This window comes from Papaver somniferum, unplaced genomic scaffold (genome assembly GCF_003573695.1).
Source record: "Papaver somniferum cultivar HN1 unplaced genomic scaffold, ASM357369v1 unplaced-scaffold_115, whole genome shotgun sequence".
In the NCBI taxonomy this organism is placed as follows: domain Eukaryota; kingdom Viridiplantae; phylum Streptophyta; class Magnoliopsida; order Ranunculales; family Papaveraceae; genus Papaver; species Papaver somniferum.
Window position 1 is genome coordinate 4008149 of NW_020620492.1, and position 8606 is coordinate 4016754.

Consider the following 8606-nt stretch of genomic DNA (forward strand, 5'->3'; position numbering starts at 1 on the left):
ACAATAATACAACACACACCATTTGTCAAGAATGGAACATCTTCTTGAGAGTTATGTGTATCTTCTCAAGGTATCAAATAGGATACACATAAGAGAAATGGTCAAGTTGTAATTTGATGAGCATCAAGCTCATCAAGGATATTGATATTTTACTTCGCACTTTCTAGACAGAAAGAAGAAAACTTAAGAGAATCTCCAAAGGAATTAATAAGAGAAGGACAGGAGTTACCTGAAACTACTGCTTTTCTCGCCTCCTTGATCTTGCGCTTGAGACTGTTGATACTGTTCTTGAGTTCCGAAACACGATTATTGATGTGCATATAATCAGGAACACCCATTTTGGGAGCAAGATCATCTTTGAAGGAATGAGAGGATTTTGAAGTTTTTTTATTTCTTCGAAAACTTTTTATATTCACAAACCTTTCAGAATTATCAGTCATCCATATAATATTGTTCTTTTTACGATTGTAAGCAGAAGTTGTGTTATATTCATAATCAGGAATTGACCCATTACAACACTTTTCCTGATTGTGAGATGAATTTCTAACTGTACACTGAGAAGCAGGTTTGATAACTTATTTAGACATCCAGACAAGAATGTTATGAAGTTTTTCATTCCGTATACGAAGATGACATCTTCTTTCGATGTGACACTTTTTTCTATAATAGTAACAATGGATAGGAATGCTCTTAAATGTCCTCAAAGGGCCAGTCCTTAAAGATTGATAACCAGTGACTTTTGCTGCTGAAGGAGGTTTAACACTTTCACTACCAGAGGTATTTTCAGTTTGAGAAAGGTTTTTACCATAAACAAAATTGATCTTACCAGTACTTGGAGCGTCTATACCTATACCCTTATAGCCCAGACCACGTGTATCACGATGTTCTTTACATGCTCCCAGCATGGAAGATAATTTTGTAGAGCTAGAACTGAATCTTTTCAGATTTTCTTCCAGAAATTTAACCTTTCCGAGAGCAGCAGAAAGGTCAGTCTTCAATTCCTTTTCTCGGGAGAGAAAAGCTTTCTCTCTGTCATTGAAATAGGTTTGTTGAGAGTCATACCTTGCTTCGGTTTCTGCAAGTCTTTTTTTCAACACAAAGAGATTTCGATGAAGAATTTCACATTCAGAATTCTTTAAACGTACATCTTCCTCACGATCTTTAGGAAGAGATTGCAATATACTGTAACCACAATCATATCCATTAAATTAAGAGTTTTCTCATTTTTCTGTTCTCTAGACAGAGAGGAGTCAGAAACTCAGCCAAACAAGATGTTGACTTCTTTTTATTTAGGAGATGATCGAAAAGCTTGATGTACTATGAGACTTCCTCATCAACATCTTGTCCCTCTTCTGAGTCACTTTCATCAGAAAGTTCATCCAACTGTTCATCTAGGCGTGCTTCCCAGTTATACGCAGATTGGGAAGACGGAGAAGACGTGAGAGATTTCTCAGGAAAAACAAGACTTTGGACCAATTATTTCTGGACTGGTGATGCATTGTCAGAGATATTATCGTCCATAGTCAGATTGATACAAACACATACTTATAAGGTCTTAAACGTGTTGGAGGCTCTGATACCAATTGAAAAAACGGGGGTACAAAAACCACACCCAATATTTCGTTCTGTAATCTGAGTGGACAAGCTCCAATATACTTTCAAGAGAAGCAACTAGACAGTCAGACTCGATCTCTAGAAAATTATATCAAAGAGTTATATCTCAATTTCTCAATTCAATCTGCAATCAAACAAATAGGAATTTGTGAGACCGATTGAATAAGAGAAATAACTTGGACGGTATCACAAACCAATATCCAGGTGTCAATCAATTCAATCAACAACCTAAAGGTTAAGAACTGATTGAACTTAACACACAACCTGTGATATTTCAATTATATAACAAAATACAATGAGGAAAAGAAATAACACAAACACCATAATTTTGTTAATGAGGAAAACAACAAATGCAGAAAAACCTCGGGACCTAGTCCAGCTTTTAACAATACACTTTATTAAGCCTCTACAGACACTAGCCTACTACCAATGAACTCTAGACTGGAATGTAGTTGTGCCCTAACCAATCTCACACTGATCAAGGTACAATTGTGTTCCTTACGTCTCTGAACCCCAGCAGGATTCTACGCACTTGATTACCTTAGTTGATCTCACTCACAACCAAGAGTTGTTATGACCCAAAGTCGAAGACTTGATAAACCAATCTGTCTCACACAGAAAAGTCTATTGATATAGATAAATATGTCTCCCACAGAAATACCTATGAGTTTTGTTTCGTCTTTTGATAAATCAAGGTACACATGAACCAATTGATAAACCAGGCTTATATTCCCGAAGAACATCCTAGTATTATCAATCACCTCACAATAATCTTAATCGTATGGAAGCGAAACAAGATATTGTGGAATCACAAATGATGATACGAAGATGTTTGTGACTTCTTTTAATCTTACCTATCGGAGATAAATCTCAAGCAAATATTAGCAAAGATAATACTAAATCACGATAGTAGAAGTAAGATCAGAACACGCAACTACAGAGAAAATAGTTGGGTCTGGCTTCACAATCCCAAAGAAGTCTTCAAGTCGTTAACCTACAGGGTTTTCGAATAACCCTAAGGTTAAAGGAGAATCGACTCTAGTCGCAACTAGTATCACACATGAGGTGTGGGGATTAGTTTTCCCAGTTTCTAGAGTTCACCCTTATATAGTCTTCAAATCAGGGTTTGATAGCTTTGGAACAAAGCAATCAATAATCACCGTTAGATGAAACCTGATCTAAGAGCCAAGCTAAGTTTGCTTGAAACCAAAGAAAAATCTCTCCACCGTTAGGTGGACTTAGCATATTACATACAAATGAAATGTACCTTTATTTATATATGGGTAACCGTACCTAAACATGGACACTAGGTTGGCTCAACAATGGTTAACCGAAGCCAGCCATATGAACACTTTCATATCAACCTTATTCATCTTAATCACAACTAGTTTAAATGACTCAAATTAAACTAATTATAAAGTTGTTCAATTGCTATATTCTCATAAAATTATACAAGAACAGAATTGAAGTAAAATCGGTTTGATTCACTCGAATCAATTCATGAACATTACAGCCACGGTTTGCAAGTGCTTGCATTCCTTATTACATAAATGTATTATTTCATGTTACAACCGATTCTAGAACTTTAACCCACTCAAGTAAGAAAACGGGTACGCATACTTAAGTAGCCGGACTTGGACTGTGTCCGAAAGTATGCATACCGGTATGCATACTATCACACATCCAAAACAACAATTGAATTAGTACGTGTATGGGTACGCATACAATAGTTCCCGATCTTTAGCTGAGTTCGCTAGTGTACATGCGGATATGCATACCAAGGCTCCTGGACTTCACCTGACCTCGCCAGTACGCCTACGGGTATGCATACTAAACCGGTCTTGGAACAACATATATGCAAGTGCGCATACTATGTCTATAATCCAATAGTGGTTAAGTGTTCTAAACTCTATCTAAATCATTGATACATTCTTAGAGGATGACAATAATTATTTTCACGAACTATTAGCATCAAAGCAATTTTTAAGTTATTGAAATAATCATTACGAAACATTTCAATTCTACATCAAATGATTGTATCATATAAATCATGTAAGATGTTACTAGGCGATTTTCACAGGATCATATTTTGACTTTCGTCAAGAATATAAGATGAACTTGGTCGAAGCGAAAGCTTAACAACACATATTTCTAGAAATATGTAAGCGAGTTAAAGTCAGCTCGAAATATCAAATGTGTAAAATCAAATACTATATAGCAATACGACTTTTGTCTCAATATAGGAGATAGAGTAGAAATAGACTTTCTGAGTGATAGTTGAGTTTCAGTCTCCACATAACTTTTGTTGATGAAGTTCCACAAGATCTCCTTAGTAGTTCTTCGTCTTTAATTGATGAATGCCGTGAATCCTAAAGCTCAACTACACAATCTATCCTAGTCCTAGACATAGCTATAAGTAGACTAGAAATCAAGACTTATAGTTTTGATCACTAAAATTGACAAACAAGCTTGAGATAGCAACGGTTGCGAGTTTGACCGAGTAGTGCTCTAACAATAAGTGATGGGATGTTTCCTGCTGGAATCTCAAGACCAGATAATGGTGTCAAACTATTGGGTGGTGCAGTCAGTCTTAATGATCGTTTTGTAAAGGGACTTGCCATTAAGAGAGCAGAAAATGAAGTGGATCTGATGCAGGTTTTATCCAAGCTCCACGATCCTCATAGTAAATTGTTGCTTCTACGTGCATGTATGGTTATCTCCAAGATGCTTTTTGGGCTTCGTATTTGATACTCATAATACATTGTGGAGGTTGTAGATATTTTTTTATAGAGGTTTGAGGGAGTTGATAGAGGGAATTGTATTTTGTGGAGATCCATTTTTTGGGGAACTATAGTGGGCGTTGTTAGAGCATTGCTCGGGTCGAACTCCCATGTCTTGCTATCTCAAGCATGTTTGTCAATGTTAGTGATCAAAACTATAAGTCTTTATCTCTAGTCTATTATATCTAAGTCTGGGACTATGATAGAAAGTGTAGTTGAGCTCAAGGACTTCATGGCGATTCCTCATACATGTAGAAGAACTACTCAAGGAACCGGTGGAACTTCTCGACAAAAAGGTATGTGAAGACTTGAACTTATCTATCACTCAAAAGTATATATACTCTATCTCCTACTCTTTGAGACAAGAAGTCGTATGTTATGTATATATAAACTTGGATTATACACATTTGGTATTTCGAGCCGAGTATACCTCGCCTATCTATATCTCGAAATATGTGTTAGTAAGCTTTTCGCTTCGATCAAGTTTATCTTTACCATGTGACGAAAGTCATGATATGTTTCAATCATCTTGAAAATTGCTTTGACGAGAAATGGTGTAACAACTGTATAACGTCCTCTAATAATGTTTCAATGATTGAAATGAGAGTTTAGATTACATAACCAATGATGGACATAGGCATTATTGTCGAAACACATTTATGTATAAGTCCTATTCCTTGAACCAAAGTTTGCGAACTTTGTTGATCAAGAGAACCGGAAAAATGGCGTAGGCCAAGTCCGCGAACTGCCGAAGTTCTCAAACCCGAGAATTTCTATTGGACTTGACAAACTATTTGCGTGAAGCTAAGTCCGCGAGCTCTTCCCGCGAAGCCAGTCCGCGAACTGGCGAAGTTCTCATACCCTAGAATTTCTGCTGGAGCTTTTAAACTCTGCCCGGTAACTTAAGTCCGCGAACCTAGTATGCGAACTTGAGAAGGTTATATATCTGAAGATGATTTCTGAACTTAAACTTAAAAAGACTAAGGAATGCACTTTGCAAACTGTGGCTATAAAAGTTCATGAACCGATTCAAGTGAATCAAATCATCTTTGCTTCAATTGTGTCTTGTGTAGTACATGAGATTTCCTTGCAATTGAACAACTCTCTAACTAGTTCATCTTGAAGTCATTTGAACTAGTTATGATGAAGAAGAACATGGTTGATATGAAATTCTCATATGGCTAACCATTTGGTTAACTATTGTTGAACCAACAAGTGCATACGTTTGGGTATGGTTAACAAACCGAGAAAAGTGCATTGTCAAGTGTGTGTAACAAGCTAAGTTTTCGATCTAACAGTTAGCTTGAATCTAAATCAGGTTTTCTTCTAACTGTGGATATTGATTGCTTTGTTACCAAGGTAACGTAATTGCAAACCATGATTTGAAAGACTATATAATGGAGACATCTAGTATTGTGCAAAACTAATCCCCACACCTTATGTGTGATACTAGTTTGCGTGCTAGATTCGTTTCTCCTTTAACCTTTGGTTTTCTTCTTCTAAAACCAGGTTAACGACTTAAAGACTTCATTGGGATTGTGAAGCCAGAACGATACTACTTTTATCGTAGTTGTGTGATCTGATATTGCATCTTCTATCGTACGAGTACAATCATATTGATTGGCATGAAATTGATATCTCCGATAACCAAGATATAAAAAGTAATCACAAACATCTTCGTCTCATTGTTTGTGATTCCGCAACATCTTGTTTCGCTACCATACGATTAAGATTGTTGTGAGGTGATTGATAACTCTAGGCTGTTCTTCGGGAATATAAGACCGGATTTTTAATTGGTTCCTGTTCACCTTGATTATTATCAAAAGACAGAACAAAACCTTTAGCATTTATCTGTGGGAGACAGATTTATCCTTTGATAGACTTGTCTGTGTGAGACAAAAAAAATGTATTGTCAAAGCCTGCGATTTTGGGTCGTAGAAACGGTTAGTTGTGGGTGAGATCATCTAAAGGAATCAAGTGCGCAGTATCCTGCTGGGATAAGAGGCGTAGGGAGTACAACTGTAGATTGGATCAGTGGGAGACTGATTGGGGTTCAAATACAGTCCAGTCCGAAGTTATCTTGGAGTAGGCTAGTGTCTGTAGCGGCTTAATACAATGTGTGTTCAATCTGGACTAGATCCCTGGGTTTTTCTGCATTTGTGGTTTCCTTGTTAACAAAATTCTGATGTCTGTGTTATTTATATTTCTGCATTATATTGTTTATCTTTATAATTGAAATAATACATGTTGTGCGTCATAGATCATCAATTAGAATATCCAACCTTTGGATGTTGATTTAAATTGATTGATCCTTGGATATTGGTCTTTGGTACCATCCGAGTTATCTCTCTAGTATTTGATATTGACTCGCAGATTTCTGTTTGCTTGAGTATTGTCAAATCGAGAGATTGAGATATTCTAACTCGTTGATGTACTTTTAATAGATTGAGTCTTGTTGATTCTCTTAAAAGTTTATTCGAGTTTATCCATACAGATTGCTAAACAAAATATTGGGTGGTGTTGTTAGACCCCCGCCTTTTCAATTGGTATCAGAGCAGGCAAACACGTTCAAGACCTCAAAAGTCTGTGTTTGTAGCGATCTGACTATATGGACCATAAAGTCTCAATTGACGCTTCACCAGGTTTAAAAACCAACTGTAGGAAAAAGTCTCATAAACTGGTTACTCTTCAAAAGATGTTGGATGAACAAATCCGGATCAACTCTGATCTTGTTGAAGAAATTGTAATTCATAAGGATTTGATATCTGGTAATAGTCCCTTGGTGAATTTAAGAAACTCCAGTTGTTCCTCTTTAAAGAATAGTCGTAAATCATATTGTAGTCAACGACCGGTTGTTGTGAAAACTTATATGACTAGGAACCACTCAGACAAACTTCAAATTTTTGGCCCGTATTGTTGTTGTGATTCTTCCAATCACCTTCAACAAGTTTGTATGTCGTTTCAAAAGAGTCTGAATGTTGCGAGTGATCCTTATAAGAAAACAAAACAACTTTTTGTTACTCTAAAAGGACATATAAAACTATCAGGAAATTCTAAAAGGAAAGTACTGATAGTATGGGTACCTTTGCTTTAAGTCTTGCATCTCCCTTTCAATGGTTTCTTGACAGTAGATGTAGTTGTTTATTACATATGATAGGCGATTCTCCATGGTGTGTGTCATCTATCAACTATGAAGATGGAAGAGATTCTACAACCAAAACAAAAGGACAACTTCAAATTATGTGCGTGCAAGTTTGGTTGTTATCTTTCACAAATAGAACCAGGAAATTCTGATGAAACTCTGAACAATCCCCTTTGGGTGAATGCAATGCATGAAGAGTTAAATCAATTCCAAAGACAAGACGTGTGGGATCTTGTACCATGTCTTTACAATATCAATATTATTGGTTCTAAATGGGCATTCAAGAATAAGTCTGATAAATTAAGCACAACTGTCAAAAACAAAGCCTGACTTGTCACTCAAGGATATTCACGGATTGAAGAATTTGAGTTTGACGAAACCCTTTTTCCTGTGGTATACCCTGAGTCTACTCAACTTTTGTTAGCTCATCCTTATTTTATTAAGGACAAGGTGTTTCGAATGGATAATCGTCATAGGTCCTATGAGACGAGTACTTCCAGAATCAAAAGGAGGAGGATTTCTGCTCACATAACAAACCTTGAAAATTCACGATGTGATAAACAAGGGGAGATTTTGGCTCACAACGTCTCTATCTAACTCCATAGACGTTCGCATCCTCATATTTAACTTGAGAAAATGGGGTTTTGCGTCTTTCTGGCTCAAGTAGTATTTTCTTGGTTAAAATTTTTTGTTTAAAACTATATAAATAAAGAATATTTAAAACTACAAAAGTATTGTTGTCTAGGGTTTTAGTCGTTCGTAATCTTTGTGTTATTCCCCAAAGGAATATTTTTTCATGGCTCATGTAACTAGAGCAGCACAAGCAGGGATGCAGTTGAAGCAGCTAACGTACGTCGGTGTACATGAATTTCCTCCACAAGGGTGAAGAAAGTGAAGGTTGAAATTAATGGTAAAGGTCCTTCCTCAAACTGGTTCTTGTCCTTTTATCAAAGTGATGTTAACTTCAGGAACCTGGTAAAAGAATTCATCAGCAAAATAAACGATTTAGAATCTCAAATCGCTTCGTCTTTGGAAGAGCTAACTAACTTTGAACGGATGTTGTCTCTAAC